The 20,281-nt window shown below is 39.7% G+C and overlaps 1 long non-coding RNA gene across 1 annotated transcript in view; it reads left to right on the forward strand.

Moving 5' to 3' along the window:
* Positions 1-19,985, forward strand: part of LOC132369747 (uncharacterized) — a 42,129-nt gene extending 22,144 nt beyond the window's left edge. The window contains exons 2-3 of the long non-coding RNA XR_009504471.1: positions 18,365-18,471; positions 19,836-19,985. This is a non-coding gene — a long non-coding RNA (uncharacterized LOC132369747). The remainder of the gene's footprint in view (positions 1-18,364; positions 18,472-19,835) is intronic.
* Positions 19,986-20,281: the final 296 nt, after the last annotated feature.

A 20,281-nucleotide genomic window follows, 5' to 3' on the forward strand; every position in this document is an offset into this window, starting at 1 on the left:
AGACACAGGCTCTCTGAATGGATACAAAAACAAGACACACATATATGCTGTCTACAAGAGACCCACATCAGACCTAGGGACACATACAGACTGAAAGTGAGGGGATGGAAAAAGATACTCCATGCAAATGGAAATCAAAAGAAAGCAGGAGTAGCAATACTCATATCAGATAAAATAGACTTTAAAATAAAGAATGTTACAAGAGACAAGGAAGGACACTACTATAATGATCAAGGGATTAATCCAAGAAGAAGACATAACAATTATAAATATATATGCACCCAACATAGGCACACCTCAATACATAAGGCAAATGCTAACAGCTATAAAAGACGAAATAGACAGTAACCAATAATAGTGGGGGACTTTAACACCTCACTTACACCAATGGACAGATCATCCAGACAGAAAATTAATAGGGAAACACAAGCTTTAAATGCCACAATAGACCACACAGATTTAATTGATATTTATAGGACATTCCATCCAAAAACAGCAGATTTCACTTTCCTCTCAAGTGCACACAGAACATTCTCCAGGATAGATCACATCTTGGGTCACAAATCAAGCCTCAGTAAATTTAAGAAAATTGAAATCATATCAAGCATCTTTTCTGACCACAACACTATGAGATTAGAAATAACTTACAGGGAAAAAGAACATAAAAAAGACAAACAGATGGAGGCTAAACAATACATTACTAAATAACCAAGAGATCACTGAAGAAATCAAAGAGGAAATCAAAAAATACCTAGAGACAAATGACAATGAAAACATGATGATCCAAAACCTATGGGATGCAGCAAAAGCAGTTCTAAGAGGGAAGTTTATAGCAATATAATCCTACATGAAGAAGCAAGAAAAATCTCAAATAAACAATTTAACCTTACACCTAAAGGAACTAGAGAAAGAAGAACAAACAAAACCCAAAGTGAGTAGAAGGAAAAAAATCATAAAGATCAGAACAGAAATAAATGAAATAGAAACAATAGCAAAGATCAATAAAACTGAAAGCTGGTTCTTTGAGAAGATAACCAAAATTGATAACCATTAGCCAGACTCATCAAGAAAAAGAGGGAGAGGACTCAAATCAATAAAATTAGAAATGAAAAGGGAGAAGTTACAACAGACACCGCAGAAATACAAAGCATCCTAAGAGGCTATTACAAGCAACAGTATGCCGATATAATGGACAACCTGAAAGAAATGGACAAATTCTTAGGCAGGTATAACCTTCCAAGACTGAACCAGGAAGAAATAGAAAATATGAACAGACCAATCACAAGTAATGAAATTGAAACTGTGATTAAAAATCTTCCAACAAACAAAAGTCCAGGACCAGATGGCTTCACAGGTGAATTCTATCAAACATTTAGAGAAGAGCTAACACCCATTCTTCTCAAACTCTTCCAAAAAATTGCAGAGGGAGGAATGCTCCCAAACTCATTCTGTGAGGCCACCGTCACCCTGATACCAAACCCAGACAAAGATACTACAAAAAAAGAAAATTACAGACCAACAACACTGATGAATATAGATGCAAAAATCCTCAACAAAATACTAGCAAACAGAATGCAACAACACATTAAAAGGATCATACACCATGATCAAGTGGGATTTATCCCAGAGATGCAAGGATTCTTCAATATATGCAAATCAATCAATGTGATACACCATATTAACAAATTGAAGGATAAAAACCATATGATCATCTCAATAGATGCAGAAAAAGCTTTTGACAAAATTCAACACCCATTTATGATAAAAACTCTCCAGAAAGTGGGCATAGAGGGAACCTACATCAACATCATAAAGGCCATATATGACAACCCACAGCAAACATCATTCTCAATGGTGAAAGACTGAAAACATTTCCTCTGAGATCAGGAGCAAGACACAGATGTTCACTCTCACCACTATTATTCAACAGAGTTTTGGAAGTCCTAGCCATGGCAATCAGAGAAGAAAAAGAAATAAAAGGAATACAAATTGGAAAGAAGAAGTAAAACTGTCACTGTTTGCAGATGACATGATACTATACATAGAGAATACTAAAGATGCCACCAGAAAACTACTAGAGCTACTCAATGAATTTGGTAAAGTTGCAGGATACAAAATTAATGCACAGAAATCTCTTGCATTCCTATACACTAACAAGAAAAGATCAGAAAGAGAAATTAAGGAAACAATCCCATTCACCATTGCAACAAAAAGAATAAAATACCCAGGAATAAACCTACCTAAAGAGGTAAAAGACCAGTACTCAGAAAACTGTAAGACACTGATGAAGGAAATGAAAGATGACACAAACAGATGGAGGGATACACCATGTTCTTGGATTGGAAGAATCAATATTGTGAAAATGACTATACTACCCAAAGCAATCTACAGATTCACATGCAATCCCTATCAAATTACCAATGGCATTTTTTACAGAACTAGAACAAAAAATCTTAAAATCTGTATGGAGACAAAAAAGACCCCAAATAGCCAAAGCAATCTTGAGGGAAAAAAACAGAGCTGACTTCAGACTATACTACAAAGCTACAGTAATCAAGACAGTATGGTACTGGCACAAAAACAGAAATACGGATCAATGGAACAGGATAGAAAGGCCAGAGATAAACCCACACACCTATGGTCAACTAATCTATGACAAAGGAGGCAAGGATATACAATGGAGAAAAGACAGTCTCTTCAATAAGTGGTGCTGGGAAAACTGGACAGCTACATGTAAAAGAATGAAATTAGAACACTCGCTAACACTATACACAAAAATAAACTCAAAATGGATTAAAGACCTAAGTGTAAGACTGGACAGTATAAAGCTCTTAGAGGAAAACATGGGAAGAACACTCTTTGACATAAATCACAGCAAGGTCTTTATGACCTACCTTGTAGAGTAATGGAAATAAAAACAAAAATAAGCAAATGGGACCTAATGAAACTTAAAAGCTTTTGCACAGTAAAGGAAACTGTAAATAAGACGAAAAGACAACACTAAGAATGGGAGAAAATATTTGCAAACGAATCAACACACAAAGGATTAATCTCCAAAATATATAAACAGCTCATGCAGCTCAATATTAAAAAAACTAACAACCCCATCAAAAAATGGGCAGAAGACCTAAATAGACATTTCTGCAAAGAAGACATACAGATGGCCAAGAGGCACATGAAGAGCTGCTCAACATCACTAATTATTAGAGAAATGCAAATCAAAACTACAATGAGGTATCATCTCATACCAGTCAGAATGGCCATCATCAGAAAATCTACAAACAACAAATGCTGGAGAGGGTGTGGAGGAAAAAGGAACCCTCTTGCACTGTTGGTGGGAATGTAAATTGATACAGCCACTATGGAGAACAGTATGGAGGTTCCTTAAAAAACTAAAAATAGAATTACCATATGACCCGGCAATCCCACTACTGGGCATATACCCAGAGCAAACCATAATTCAAAAAGACACATGCACCCCAATGTTCATTGCAGCACTATTTACAATAGCCAGGTTGTGGAAGCAACCTAAATGCCCATCGACAGACAAATGAATAAAGAAGATGTAGTACATATATACAATGGAATATTACTGAGCCATAAAAAGAAACGAAATTGGGTCATTTGTAGAGACGTGGATGGACCTAGAGACTGTCATACGGAGTGAAGTAAGTCAGAAAGAGAAAAACAAATATTGTATATTAACGCATATATGTGGATCCTAGAAAAATGGTACAGATGAACCGGTTTTCAAGGGAGAAATAGAGACATAGATGTAGAGAACAAATGTATGGACACCAAGGGGGGAAAGCGGGGGTGGGGTCGTGGTGGATTGAATTGGGAGATTGGGATTGACATGTATACACCGATATGTATAAAACAGATAACTAATAAGAACCTGCTGTATTAAATAAATAAATAAATAAATAAAATTCAAAAAAACAAAAAAATTTTAAAATAAAACAGTGAAGTTGTAAAAAAGAAGTATATGATGACAACTCTTAAAGAAATAACCTACCGAAAGGCTAAAGAGAAACATATCAAATATGCTAAACTGTTAAGGAATTTTTTTCTTTGCATATTTTGTTATTTGCCAAATTTTCTTTGAGCACTGATTACTTTTACGATGGTTAAAAAAAAAAAAAAAAAAAAACCTTTGCTTTTAAAAAACAGTTAATGGCTTGTGTTATATGTGTTAAGTTGACTCATCCCAATTACTCCCATCTCTCACTGGCACAGCTATCTGACCCAGGGGAGTGATGTGCATATATCTCTTTGAAGAGTCAGCTCTGGAGATAAGCCTCCATTGACTTGTGGGCCTGCTGATTTGCTAGCAATGCCAGATAAGGAATTTTAAACACCGAAGGAAACTTCAGAGCCACTGGCTGGTTCTCATCAGGAGAGCCCAATCAGTACAGCTTTTGTTTCCTCTGGTCAGTGGCCCTGAGAGAAAGTGAGATTACACTGTAGCTTTTGCACTCTGTCCAGGGCGCCAGGCTTCGCCACTTACAGAGCTGAGGTGGGCTGCAGAGGAATGCTGGAGAGACAGAGGAAAACGACACCCGGTGGTGAAGGATGAAGATAAGATCTCCAAACAAAGAAGCTCCTTCTGGTTAACAGTTTCCAAAGTCTGAGGAACAAACAGAAACCTCTAGGGAAGAGGAAATCAAATGTGGCTAGGAATTCCCTGGCCTGATCCGTGAGAAGGGTTAGGGGCCTTTGGAATTCTTACTCCTGTTCTCATTCTTTCACTGACCAGTAACTAATTGAGCACATAGGATAAGCTGGATGTGGCTCCTCATAGGTTTTACTTACAGACATCAAACAAGAGATAAACAGGCAGACAGGCAATTAGGCCCAGTGTATAGGATGCTATGGCTGTGATATCAGGGGCATCTTCAAATATTGAGGAAGGCTTTTTGGAGGAAAGTTGACTCTAAAGTAACATCTTAGGAGTTAGCCTGATGAAGGTGAATAGGGATGAGGAAGAAGGTTCTTGCGGGCTAGGGAAATGGCTAAGACTTGCAGGCAAGAGAGATAGAGAGCATTTGAAGAAGCTTAAGACATCTGGAATGGAAGATGGGAAGAGGGGAAGTGGTTTCTTCCTGTTCCCCTTAGACTGAGTTATGGAGAAAGGTGAGAGGACAAAGAAAAATAGATTTGCGAAAGCCTTCCTCTTCTTCATTTCAAAACTTTGCCCTTTTTATTAGTCCCAGACTACGCTGCTATTAGCTCTCTTAACCCTTGTGCTGTTGTTTCAAGGTTGCAGAGGAAATGTAGGGACGGAGGCAGCCCAAGGTTGAAGTCTGAGATCCATACAGAGGCTGCTGCCATCACACAGAAATGAGACTGAGCAGCTAGGACAAAGGTGATCCACATTGCCCTTAAACACGACAGCTGCAGTCATTTTCAGTTCCAAGAGGCCAGTGGTGGGGTGGAGATGTCATTCAGTCATTCTGCATATGTTGAGTGCACAGTGGGTATCCACTGATGTAATTCACAGACTCATTGGGGAGGTAATACATGCAAACATGAGTGATTTGTATATTTACTTTTTATAAGACAATAGTGGAGTGGGGAGTACAACAAACTTTTATTGAGTCCTTATTATGTGTTAGGCACTATGTGAAGTGCTAGGGAGTAAAAATGAAAAAAAAAAAACAAACAAACAAACCTCTCCTAAAGTAGATCAGGGTCTAGTAGACCCTGATCTACTAGCCCATGTATAAAGTGGGAAATGAGCCTTGAAATGCACTTTAAATGTTTCATTACCTTGTGAGCCTGTTGAGATAGATCCATTGGCTCTCTGTCCTTTTGTACAACATATTTAAGGGCTGAGTTGAATAACAGGTGAACTTATGAAGGGGGTTTGGGAAAAGTTTTTGCGTTCCTGATAAAATGGGGACTAATATGGCTGGCCCTACGTTTCCCTCTGAGTTCTATCTTGAATGTGGATATGATATCTGGAGTTGATGCAGCCATCTTTCAATCATGAGATGATAAGCATAAGGCTAAAGGCCAACTTCCTAAGGAGAGTGATGCAGAAAAAGAGACTATTCCTTGATGTCAATCACTTAGATGCTGAATCGATGCCAGCACCAGCTACTGGACTACTAAACCCCTAATTTGTTAAACCACTCAGGTTAGATTTTCCGCGTTTTGCAGCTAAATCGATCCTTAAGAAATTTCACAGGCTTATTGTGAATATGAGATTAATATGCAAATCATTTAATAGATGCTCAATAAACGATGTTTCTCTTCATGTTTCATTTCACAGAAAGTTGATACCATTCCTTTTGTGATCAGCAGACATTTGCAAACAAAATGCTAACATTTTGCACAAGCTCCTTTCAAGAATATGTCACCTAGAATGGAATATTTTTCAGCACCATTTTTAGTTTCACTCTAATTTTAAGTTTCTAAGGCCTCAGAAAGAGTAGGAAAGGGAAGGACTGAGAAGAATATCTAGTTTAGCAGGAGCCTGAGTATGAAAATATCCCAGGGAATTGTCAAACAAACTGGAGCAACAAACTCTCCCTGGTAACAATTAATGAAAGTATCCTTTTTCATTCCCTTCCTCTGTTGCTTGCCAAGGTTCCTCATACCTGCCTGCCTCTGACTTCAGATGTGAAGATAAGAAGCACACAGGGTGCTCTGCACAACGAGACCCTCAGTAGATGCTATTCTATTTTCCCTGCCTCTCTTTTCCCTGCCTTGCACTCTCACGGTCTGGGCTTATTAAAGAATCAGATCCAGTGTGCAAGGCAGCCCCAAGAAGAAGGCACTCTAAGCCTGAAGGAGGAGAAGACAGAGAATGATTAGTCTAGGGATTGGGAGCAACAAGGAACAAAGGTTTAGAAATGTTCAGAGTCAGGCAGTTCAGAAGCAAATTTCTGAGAAGCAGGTTTCTGGGAATCTCTCTCTCTCTGTCTTAAAATAGTGCCGTGTGTGTGTGTGTGTGTGTGTGTGTGTGAGCTTAAGGTACCCATGCAGAGACAGACAGTATCCAATAAATGTTTTTGAAAGTATGGATCAATGGGTGGGTGGATAGATAGATGAATCATTAGAGAAAGGAACGGATATTGTGAACATTGAGCAGCAGTGGTCTGGCTGGCTCTTGGTTTGGCAAGCTCTGTGAGAACTTTTCAAATTCCCTGTTGCAACTAAATTCTATTATAAGGTGAAAGCAGCCACAGACAATATGTAAAGGACCTCAGAAGGATGTTTCCCAGTAAAACCTTACTTATAGAATCAGGTGGTGATTCAGATTAGACCCACAGATCGTAGTTTGCCCATCCTTGCTCTGGACTATGTCCACATCTGGGAATGCCTCCCAGACCTGCAGTAGCCATTCTGCTACCTGCCTGAGGATGGAGATGGACAGGTGCAGATAAAGAACCTTGGTTATTTGGCAAAGCCTCTATCCTGATGCACCTGAAACCCATCCTCACTCTGTGCTTCTTATCTTGTGAGGCAGGTGGTTTTTGTTTTTATTATGTTCATTTGAGTGGACTTTTTTCTTACTTGTAACCAAGAGCAACCTAGCTGCCCTATTTCCCTAAGAGGAAAACTCCCCCTTGTCTATTTCCCTCACTAGGTTGTGAAATAGTAAATGTACTCAAGGCTGGTAGTGGTAGGAGAAAGAAGGAAAAAAAGAAGAAGAAGAAGAGGAGGAAGAAGAAGAGGAAGAAGAAGAGGAAGAAGAAGAGGAAGAAGAAGAGGAAGAAGGAGAAGAAGAAGGAGAAGAAGAAGGAGAAGGAGAAGAAGAAGGAGAAGAAGAAGGAGGAGAAGAAGAAGGAGGAGAAGAAGAAGGAGGAGGAGGAGAAGAAGAAGGAGAAGAAGAAGAAATGTCTCCTTACTGAAGACTTCCCAGAGCAAGAATTCACTTCAATTTAGTCGATTTTAAAATCCTTTAGGAATTACTATACTGCTAAATACCCTGAACTATCACTGATTTGTTAGACCCTTGTTTAGAGAGATGTAAAGATGATTGGAATATAGCTCCTGCTCTTGTTTAGTGGGCTGACTTCACTGAACCACTCATTTTTACTGTCCTTCATTTGTCTCTTATTGTTTCATATGTGTAAATTTTATTTCTATCAATTTAGAGAGAAGTTCTTTTATGGCAGGAAACTTTTTATAAACCTCACAGAATTGTGCACTTAACAGGTATACAGTATATGCATTATTAACTCAATTTTTTTTAAAAAAATGTTTTCAACTTACTGCATTTTCTTTTTTCAGCTTTTTTTTTTTTTTTTTTTTAATTTATTTATGGCTGTGCTGGGTCTTCGTTTCTGTGCGAGGGCTTTCTCTAGTTGCGGCGAGCGGGGGCCACTCTTCATCGCGGTGCGCGGGCCTCTCACCATCGCGGCCTCTCAGGTTGCGGAGCACAATCTCCAGACGCGCAGGCTCAGTAGTTGTGGCTCACGGGCCTAGTTGCTCCGCGGCATGTGGGATCTTCCCAGACCAGGGCTCGAACCTGTGTCCCCTGCATTGGCAGGCAGATTCTCAACCACTGCGCCACCAGGGAAGCCCAACTCAATTTTTAAAGGGTATTTTCATGAACATATTACAGAGTAAGAACAATTTGGGGTTATTTTAAATGGCTCTAGTCTGATTTAAACTACCTATTGCAAAAAAAAAAAAATTGTAATGAGTCTATCTGGGAAATTTTTTTTTTAATTGAAGTATAGTTGATTTACAATGTTGTTTTAGTTTCTGGTATACAGCAAAGTGATTCAGTTACACATATATACATACATATTCTTTATCAGGTTCTTTTCCATTATAGTTTGTTACAAGATATTTAATATAGTTCCTTGTGCTATCCAATAGGACCTTATTGTTTATCTATTTTATATATAGTAGTTTGTATCTGCTAATCCCAAACTCCTAGTTTATCCCTCCTCCCCTTTCTCCTTCAGTAACCACAGGTTTGTTTTCTATGTCTGTGAGTCTGTTTCTGTTTTGTAAATAAGTTCCTCTGTATCATTTTTTAGATTCCAAATAAAAGTGATAGCATATGATATTTGTCTTTGTCTGACTTACTTTACTAAGTATGATAATGTCTAGGTCCAACCATGTTGCTGCAAATGGCATTATTTTATATTCTTACAGCTGAGTGATGGAAATGTTTTTTAAAGTCAGTTAATTTTGAACTATTTATTCATTCTTTCTCGAAGGGGAATATTTCCCCTACAGCGAAACTTGTATGGTATGAACTTGTACCACGGAAGCCCACTTGTCCAGCATGTGGTTGTTACAATTAACATATCCCAATATGCACAGGTTTACCATTCTTTTTCTGAAATTCACAAGACATTTATTGTTATGTACGAATATTGGAGGTTGGCCTGTAACTTTGGGGCAGTTTTCAAATACAGTTGGGTAAAATACATAAGAATAGTAAGTAACGAGATGAAACTAGGTTATTATGGGAAGCAAAGAAAAAAGAGAAAAGGTCAGTCTAGTTTAGACTTGCCTTAATTACAGCCTATATGCACTGAAATGTGGTAATTTGATCCTAGTTGATTAATGGGGTAATCCCTTTTTTGTACTAGTAAATAGCCCCAAATTGCCTTTTGTATGAATTATGTTACAAGAAATGTGTAATTCTATAAGAGAAATTGGTTAAACAAAAGAGGTAGAATTTTAAAGGTGGTGTTAAAAAAAACAAAACACCATGGGTTTTTTGTTTTGTTTTTTTTCTGAGATTCCTACAAACTCTAAGCACCTTTTAAAAAATTACAGATTTATTTTCTTGGCTGTGCAAATAATATGTGCACACTGTAGAAAGTACAAAGAAGAAACTAAAATTATGCATAAGCTCATAAGCAAAGATAACCAGTTCTTTCTCTCTCTCTCTCTAGATGTGTATTTTTTACAAGCCATCCAGGCAATTCTGATGCTCACTAAAGTTTGAGAACCACTGTCTTATGGGATCAACAATCTGCAGAACATCCTTTGGGAAACAATTTGCAAAATTGCCTTTCTGATGAGTATCTATATTTCCTGAAAGGAAGACGCAAATTGCTGGCTGCCTCTGTTCCCTCAAGGGTAAAACAGGGATATTAGCTGCCTCCCAGGTTAAGATTAAATATAATAATTAGTAAAAGTGTTTTGTAAACTATTAAGTGGTGAGGTGATACATAGATATTATTCTTATGGTGACCTTGAGTTTAAGCTGAAAGATTTCTATTACTTAGCTCTGGGGAAACCCAAATGGAATGTGGGCACAGATGGTTCTTAACTTTCACATATTCAACTTTTTTTTTTAGTAAATTTATTTATTTTATTTATTTATTTTTGGCTGCGTTGGGTCTTTGTTGCTGCGTGTGGGCTTTCTCTACTTGCAGTGAGCGGGGGCTACTCTTTGTTGTGGTGCCTGGGCTTCTCATTACGGTGGCTTCTCTTGTTGCGGAGCGCGGGCTCTAGGCGTGTGGGCTTCAGTAGTTGTGGCACACGGGCTCAGTAGTTGTGGCTCGCGGGCTCTAGAGCACAGGCTCAGTAGTTGTGGTGCACGGGCTTAGTTGCTCCGCGGCATGTGGGATCTTCCTGGACCAGGGATCGAACCCGTGTCCCCTGCATTGGCAGGCAGATTCTTAACCACTGCGCCACAAGGAAAGTCCCACATATTCAACTTTTATACAACCCAATTTTCACACATGACACATGCCACCCCTAAAATGCCTTTCCCACACCAAATCTGGAATATCCTACACTTGCAGTTTAATGAGCAATTTGACGTATCCCATGGCTGCACCACCTGCCGACCCAAAGCTCTGTTTTGGCAAGCTCACCTCTTTTTATATTTCGCAGCTTTTGTGCCTATTTTATTGCATCTAGCCATTATCATTTACAAAGAAAACAAGAGAGAAACAGTAAGAGACACAGTCCTCAGCCATGTTTAGTTTCTATTACATTTCTTTGGCAGTCTTAGTCTGTGATTGTACGTATTTTTGTTTTATGCATGTGATAGCCTCTCAAATGTTCCTAGCTTCCCAAGTTCATATTTTTTCAAGTCCTCCTCTGCTCACTGAATTAGCTTTGCTTCCTCTGGTCAGTTTGTTCTCTTTGCTCCTTCTTTGTCTTGATGCTGGTGATCCTCAGATACCTGGTCATTCCTAGTTGTCTGTTCATATTTATATGACTTTTAGGTGCCTGGTATGGGCTGCCTCTGCAGCTGCTCATGTTCCTTTTCCCCAACAGACTTCTCGCCTAAGAGGGAGAGCGGCTGTGATCTTCGTGTAAGTGGGCAGGGCTTTGACCAAGAGATTCCGCTCTAGGGACTTAGCTGTCAGGCAGACAGACAGGCTAAAACCCCTTACCCTCTCCACTCCCACCTCCCCCTCATTGCCAGACGAGAAGGACTTTATTTTGACATTGGAGGATGTCAATGAATTTTTCTCCTAAGCAAAGATGACTTAAGCTTTTTTTTTAATTCCTTCTGAGTCCATTTTGGAATTTTCAATTTACCTCTCTCAGCCCTCTCCCCCCACACATCCTATCCCTCCCCAGATAGGAAGTTAACATTATTTGCAGGAATATTCTACTGGGACTTTAACTCAGGGTCTAAGGCTGCTGCTGTTGCTGGCTGCTCAGTGGTGGCGGGGATGGGTGGTGGTGGGGTGAGGGACATGACTTTGCTGCTTTGGATGCAGGTCTGTGATTAGTTATCTGGATAATTAATTATGCAAATTATCTTGTAATTAATTATTCAGATAATTATCGCAGGGCCCCTACTGCTCTTGACTTATAGTCACCCTTACTCTGAGCTGAGAGTTTCTTTCAATCTTATCTTTCTTTCTGAGCCAATCTATTTTTTACAGATTTCTCTACAATAGTAGTTCTCCAAGTATAGTATCTGAACAAACAGCATCAGCACAACCTGAGAACTTGTCAGAAATGCGAATTGTTTATCTATAATACTGCTGATGAGAATTTGGTTGTTTCTAGATTTTTGACTCTTATAAATAAAGCTGCTGTGAAATTCTTGTACAGGTGTTTCTGTGGACATATCTTTTCATTTCTATTGGGCAAGTACCTAGAAGTAGAATTGTAAGACAAATCCAATCTGATGTAATCCCAAAATTCTTCCTAACTATGATCTGCTAACAGTACAGTGTTATGGATTTATTCTTTTTATGGTTGCCAGATAAAATACAGTAAGTCCAAAATATTACATTTGGGACATATTTATACTAAAAAATTATTCACTGTTTATCTGAAATATAAATTTAACTGGGTGTTCTTTTTTTTGTTTTTTGTTTTTTTGCTAAATGTGCCAACCCTAATTCCTTTTTATTATCATTTATGTTATTTTAAGGGCTTCCGAAGGTGGGAGAAACAAGATTACCTTGTATAATTATTCCACCATCTTAATCCAAGATAAAAATTTGGCGGAAACTAAATAGCCTCATAATCCACTTACCAGTTGCCTCATTCCTCTGCAAAATAAACTTCCCAAGCCAGTGAAAATTACCATCAGACAGTCTTCCTTCCTAACCCTAAACCAATATCTTATGTCTACAAAATATCATTTCAAATAGGCTCAGAGCAGAATTTGAGATAAGCAATTACTTTAGATAAGAAATTTTATTTTCTGTATTTAATGTTTAATTTGTGTTTTGACCATTTTAAATAATCATACATATATATACATATATATGTTTATATGTATATATATAGTCTAACACTCAGATTTCTATTTTTAAACCAAGATTAAAACACTTATATACTAGGAACTCTATAATTTTTTTCATTCTTGGGGATAAAATTCCTCACATAGCATGTAAGTCTATTGCTTGATTTTTATATATTAAACTTTTCATATAAGTTTTCAGAAACTCGTTAAACACAAAAATGGAACTGACTCCAAAAAGACGTAATGGGCAGAAAAAAGTTTTAGGTGTAACCATGAGACCCTTCGGCTAGAAAAATAAATATCTAGGTGTCCTATTAGCTTTCCGGCAAGCTTAACCAATTTTGTTACCCAACGGTAAGTTTTTACTAAAGAGTCCTAGCGTAGTTAATTCTCTCTTAGCAGTTATGGATGTCATGAGATTACTATACATTCTGCATATGAATATTTTGGACTTGCATTTCTTTGTCCTATAATTTTTTAAATGTGGCTCCTTTTACCCCACTGTTTTGGTACATACAATCTCTTGTGGTGAGTTGGTGGCAGGACACCACCCTGGCTTTGAGGCTTCTGGCAGAACATCATTCTTGTAGGGCTGTGGTTGCTACTAAGTTATTGCTGAGGAATCCTGTCCGAGGCCTATCCCCAGTTTGGGTTTTGCCTATGCATTGAACACTGTTGGTGGTTTTAGTGCCTCCATTGTTCCTATTTGAATCAAATGAAAACTCCTGTGAAACAGGATTTCCGGAGGTAGTAGGAAAAGACCCAGGTCCAATAATGCCCAGGTTGCTCTGCACAGATTGGATTTACTTCTGTTTAATTCAGCCATTCTCTAGAGAGGCAAGAAAAATTCTACTTCTAAATTTTTTTTTTCACATCTGGTAGAAACATCAACGATAATAATAATAATAATCAACATTTACCATATATCGGCTTAAGTACTAGTCTACGAACTTAATATGTGTTACTTGATTGATAAGAGTCATAATCATAAACAGTATAATTTAGCAAACCTTGTCTATAAGGTGGGTGCTTTACCTACATTATTCAATCTTCACAACTTTTTGCGAGAGGTATTCAGAAACAAGGAAGTTGAGGCACTAGCAAGTTAAGAAGCACGTCCAAGATTAGACAGGTGGTAAATCATAGAATTGGGATTTAAACCCAGACCCTCAAGCCTTCTTCATGTAATGCAGTTGAATCAATTTTTATTCTTTTTTCAAAAAATATATTTATTTATTTATTTATTTTTGGCTGCGTTGGGTCTTCGTCGCTGCACACAGGCTTTCTCTAGTTGCGATGAGCGGGGGCTACTTTTCGTTGCAGTGCGCAGGCTTTTCTTGTTGCGGAGCACAGGCTCTAGGTGTGTGGGCTTCAGTAGTTGTGGTTCGTGGGCTCTGGAGCGCAGGCTCAGTAGTTGTGGTGCACGGGCTTAGTTGCTCCGCGGCATGTGGGATCTTCACGGACCAGGGCTCGAACCCATGTTGCCTGCATTGGCAGGCGGATTCTTAACCACTGTGCTACCAGGCAAGTCCCCAATTTTTATTCTTAAAAGTATGGTCACTTATCTTATTTAACTTTGACCAGAACTCCTGTGGAAAGAAAAGAAAATACTATTATCTCCATAATGTTAAAGTAAAATGAGATATAAGAAGTTAAATAGTTTGCCCCACTTCCCATATTAATGGTAAAGTTAGCCTAGAGTGCCCACTTTCTGGCCGTTTAAGGCAATGCCTTTTCTACTATCCACCTACCCTATGACTGGGTGAGGTTACGTTAAGAAAATATATGTTTAAGTCCTTCCACTCAAAGCAAACCTTAGAGGGTCATCATCCTTGAATTCTTAGTTCCCACATAGTCATTGTTTATACCTAGTCTAAACCTGTTAAATATCTAAGAATCCAGAGAGCCTTAGTTTGTGCCAACAAACATTGATTTTTCAAAGGTAGAGTCCTCTACAGTTTTACTCTCCAAACCACACTTCCCAATAAAAATGATCTTCCACAAGTTCCAAAGTAAACGCCAGGCCTGGATCCCAGGCCGTGAGTTCTATGAGAGGGCGTCATCTACAACCCACCGGAAATTTGGCAGGTTGTTTAGACAACCCGTCTCCATCAAGCTGCCTTCGATGGCAAAGCCAGATGAGCTTCTTTGCACCAGTTGACCTTCTCTACTCATCTCTGCAGGGCTCTCCTCTTCTTTTACCCTAACCCTCCAGGTCAGATCTCCCTGTACAAATGCTCCTCCTTACCAAGAAGATACGTTGGCTCAAATGATCCGATAAATATGCTGGTCATTTTTCTGGGCAAATCAATGCTGTGTCACTTCAGGTCTCTACAAAATGCCCTCCAACTGCTTGACAGCCCTATCCACTTACAATCAGAGTTCTTAAAACCTAGATGCAGGTTGAGCCCAGATTCTAATTTCAAATCTCTGTTGGCTCTCACTTGGGGTATGTCCTGTCTTCCATCTCCAGCTGGCCCACTATCATGCCCTTTCCTCTGGAACGAAGACTTCCCCACATTCATCTCCACATTCCTCACACTTGGAAGAGTGGAATTTATAGCGTGCTAACTCAGCCTTGTCTCAAAGAGCAAGCAAAGGGGAACTGGGTTCAGGGTTTGCCTGCTAGGCAGGAAGTAGTCAAAGCTCCAGTTTTTGAACTTTTCGCCCATTTTTTCCTCCTTTCCCTTTTGAAAGACTTGCCTTCTAGAGGTCTCTGCTTAACTTTTTAAGCACCCAGCACTTGATCACTGCCTGGTTAAGGTTCAGCAAAAAAAAAAAAAAAAAAAACCCTAATGAAAGTTTTTCAATCAGATTCTTTCCCTGTTTCAAGCTACTCCCCAGCAGTCCAGTGGGAAGTTTTTTTTTTTTTAATTTAATTTTATTTATTTTTTTATACAGCAGGTTCTTATTAGTCATCAATTTTATACACATCAGTGTATACATGGCAATCCCAATCTCCCAGTTCATTCCCCCACCGCCCACCACCACCACTTTCCCCCCTTGGTGTCCATACGTTTGTTATATTGGAGTACAGTTGATTAACAGTGTATTAGTTTCAGGTGTACAGCAAAGTGATTCAGTTATCCATATACATGTATCTATTCTTTTTCAAATTCTTTTCCCAGTGGGAAGTATGTTTGAAAGATGCATTAACTCTTTTAGGCCACTAGGGTGTCATTAGGTAAATCACTGCCTATAAAATGACCTGCGAAATTATGTAAACTTCCAGTCAATTGCATTAAATTGCAGTGTGGATGCCCCTGAGCGTTCTCATGATTTTTAAGAGTTCCTGAAAGTGACATATACAAAGAGAGGACCTCATCACGTCAGTGTCCCCTCAGTCATTTCTTGTTTTACAGAAAGCAGACACCTGGACTCATTTTCTCATTCATTCAACAAACATTCTTTGCGTCCCTGCTCAGAGCCAAGTATGAGTTAGGTGTGGAGGGTACACCAGGTAAACACAAAATAACAAAAATCCCTGCCTTCAAAGAGTCCCAGGGCCTGAGGAGGGACTTAAGCCTCAAGTTGCATTTCTATTTCTGGTGTCTTGACTCGTCCTGAGAACTCCTGGAGGCTGTGAAAGTATTGCCCTTCTCTTCTCATTTAATCTCTCACCCCAACCACAGTGAGGTGGAAATAGAGACAGATCAGGTGCAAATTCCCCTTCCCTCCTAGAGTTCGTCATATCTTAACCTCTAGTCATCTCAGTTACCTTGTTCATAAAATAGTCAGTAATATTTAATGTCTCCTTCACAGGGTTGCTGAAATTATTAAGAATAATATAAGTAAAGTACCTGGCAGACAGCGATTGTTTGATAAACAATGGTAGCTATTTTAATAAGAAATGGAAGGTGATACAGTAGTTGCCCAATAAGTTAACTGTAGCTATCACTATGGTAGTTCTTTGTCTTTAAGCCAAAACTCAAAGAGCTGATATATCAAGGTGAGGGTTAATGGATGTGGAGGATTATTTTCCCTGGCACCTGTCTCATCCTGTATCATGCAAACCTTGTTTGTGTAAACCTTTCTGTTCTGTCCTAAAGAGCTCAGGGTGTGTCTACTTCTCACGCTGGCCAAGTTCTACCTGCTGAAGCTTCCTGGGCAGCCAGGGGTCAAGCAGTTGGCAAAGGCAGGCCAGCCAGCTGCTGTGAAGTGATACTTCTGAAGGAAATCCTGGATCGGTCCTGCAAGGGAGTTGCAAACTGCCCGGGGTTAATCCAGGCTGCTCACCAGTGCCTCAGCTGCTCGCCCACTCTCTGCCGGGCAGCTGGGCAAGAACTCCAGGACGGCCACTCCCCACCACCCAGGATGGCCAGAGGGAACGGTGGGGATTCCTCATCGGTACATGCTCTCTTTCCCAGAAAAGGGATTAAGCATGCCCTGACAAAGTTTACCCTTCCATCAGTCTTTCTTGGGGAGTGAAGTGGGAGAGAAAAGGGACCTGAGAAGTCCATTCCCCCTATCCCCTAAAATCCCCTGCAAGGTGCTCCATTCTGCCATCAAACACTGGATCTGAGCAAGCAATCTACTGGCATCAAATGTGCCTGTGTTTTTGATAAAATGAGGAAAATAATGCCAACCTTAGCGGGTTGTTATAAGTACTAAATGAGAGATCACACGTGAAAGCAACTTACCCAACTGCCTGGCACATGGTAAGTACATAATACATGCTAGTTTTCCCTTTTCTGAATAATTTTGTAAGGAGGTATTGCATAATGTGAGGAAAAAAACCCATAAGTCTCTATCAGAACCCTCTCATTGTAGGTGATCAAAACCTGACTCAAACTAGATTAGGAAAAAAAAAAAAAAAAAAGGAATCCATTGGCTCATGGAACTAACAGGCATGGCTAGGTTAGAGGCTCAAATGAAGTTTTCAGGGCTCTGTTTGTCTTTCTCCACACTTAGCTGGCTCTGCTTGGCTCTGCTTCTTTGTGCTGTTGGTCTCATACTCTCACAGGATCTCTCCATGTGGAAAGCAAGACAGCCATGGGAATCAGGATACAAAAGGACAAGGCACACACACTCTCTCCCGGTTTCCATGTATTAAATCTCATGACAGGACTTTGGCCGTTTGTGGGTCACATGCCCATGTCTTAGACCAGGAGTCAACAAACTATGGCCCATGAGCCAAATCCAGCCTGTCTCCTGCTTTTGGACAGTAGGCAAGCTAAGAATAGTTTTGTCATTTTTTTTTAATGTTTATTTAATTAATTTATTTATTTTTATTTTTGGCTGCATCGGGTTTCCATCGTGGCATGTAAGATCTTCGTTGGGGCATGCGGGCTTCTCTCTAGTTGTGGCCTGCGGGTTTTCTCTCTCTAGTTGAGACACATGGGCTCCAGAGCGTGTGGGCTCTGTAGCTGTGGTGTGGTGCGTGGGCTTAGTTGCCCCGTGGCATGTGGGATCTTATTTCCCTGACCAGGGATCGAACCCACGCCTCCTGCATTGGAAGGTGGATTCTTTACCACTGGACCACCAGGGAAGTCCCAGTTTTGTCATTTTTAAATGGTTGGAAAAAAAGGAGGATAGTATTTTTACAGCTGAAAATTATATGAAATTCAAATTTCAGTCTCCATAAATTTCAGTTTTATTGGACACACCACATCCATTCATTTATGAATTGTGTTTTCTGCTATCACAGTAGAATTGAGTAGTGGTGACAGAGACCTTATATCTCACAAAGCCTAAAATATTTCTATCTGTTCTTTATAGAAAAATTTTGCTGACCCTGCCCTAGACCAATCATGGTAAACATGAACATAAGACACTCTGATTGACCAGATCTGAGTCATGTGTCCACCCCAGTAGCTTGGAGACAGGTAGGGTATGGGTCTACTCTAGCAAAACAATGGTGGGTAGGATGGTTTGCCCTGGAAGGAAGGGTACTCGGGAAAAGAAACAACAGGTATCCATAACAGTGTCAGATTAATATAAGTTTGGAAATCTTTTACTTAACTTCTTAGGACTTCAGTTTTTTTTATCTAGAGTGAAGTAGATAAGCTTTGCCCTTTGGGAGGGTAGTAATGATGTTGGCTAATATTCATTGAGCATTTACTCTGGGCTAATACTAAGTACTTTATGTATGTTGTCTCATGGAGGAAACCAAAGCTTAGAGAGGTTACACAGATTGCCCAGAGTTACGTGGTGAAGCAGGGCCAGGGCTTTGATGGGAAGCCATGTCTGTCCACCTGGAGGGCCCAGGCACATAACCACTATACCGCACTGCCTCCTATTCAAGAGGATGAAGGGAGATGAGATATCATATAGGCTGAGCAGAGAGCCTGATATACTGTGGGCACTCAGTTAAGATTAATTTCTTTTCTCCCTCTTTCCTGACTTTTCCCATTCACATTACGGAGATATAAATGAGCAAGGAATCCGTATGTACCATTCAAGTGTCCTGTTGCCTCTATCTTTTAAGTTAAAAAAAAAGAAACCAAATCCCTCCCCTAAAAAAAACTCCCTTTAATCAGTCTTGCTGTCAAAAAGGCAGAGTAAAAATAGTAAAAGTTCAGATAAGGCCAGTGAAAATAATTTGCAGCATGCATTGCAGAAGAGCATGGCATAAGAAGAGGAATTCCAAACCCTGGGATAATTTCATTTGAAAAGGAAAGCTCCCAGAGGCACAATGTTTACAGTATAATAAGCTGACGACAGGTATAGGAAAGACTAATCAGGACCTGGTATTTACTTTTCCCCCCAAATACAAGAACCAGACTGTTTCACGCATTGTATAATAGCCGTGTCACCTTCCACTTTGGAACACTATCAAAGTGAGCTTTACCCTCCCTTCCTATGGACTGTGGAGCCAAACCACACCTCCAGTCCCAATCAGTACACAAGACACTGCACTCTACACGTACTATTCAGAATCTGGAGGTTTCTAGCTGGAAGGTGTGTTGGGGCCACGTTATAGAGAAAGCTGAAGCCCAGTTAGGTGAAATAGTTTGTCCAAACTTGCACGGTGAACTCATGGCACATCTAGATTTAACTTGGCCTTGAGGTCAGAGAAACTGGATTGAGATCCTGGCTAGACCTAAATGACCTTTCTGAGACTCAGTATCCCCATTTTTAACCATTTTTAACATAGTTGAAGAATCAAATAATAAAAGTGGCCTAATTCTCGGTTCAGGGTATTGGGTATTGTGGCTTAATTCTCAGTTCAGTGCTTTCTTTCCCTAAGTCATTCTGCTCCTTGGATCGCCCAGCAGAGGAAAAAAGTGCAATGCTGGATTGTTGGAAAAAAAAAATTGGAAGATGCCGCACCACCCCCTCTTTACTTCCCCTTACCAACAATAAAGTACAAACTTCAAAAGAAACAAACTTGAAAATGGTGAATGCTGGACTCAGAGACCTTTCCTGGAGTGGAACCCTGTGGTCAGATATTGGCCAGGGCAATCCTTGAGCAACTTGGTTGCCATCCAAGTCTGTTTTCAGTGGGGAATAAAGTTCATGTTTTGGAGGCGGTATCCTTGACTTTTTTATCCTGTTATTCAAATATTTCCTAATAATCTTCAGCATTTACACACTCAAGAGACCTTGAAGGAAAAGGATGCAGGACTCCAATCTTTTTTCCTTCCTTTTGCTAATGAATAGCTGTTTTCTTTCTGAATTCACTGGCCCTATCAT

This window comes from Balaenoptera ricei, chromosome 8 (genome assembly GCF_028023285.1).
Source record: "Balaenoptera ricei isolate mBalRic1 chromosome 8, mBalRic1.hap2, whole genome shotgun sequence".
NCBI classification, from domain to species: domain Eukaryota; kingdom Metazoa; phylum Chordata; class Mammalia; order Artiodactyla; family Balaenopteridae; genus Balaenoptera; species Balaenoptera ricei.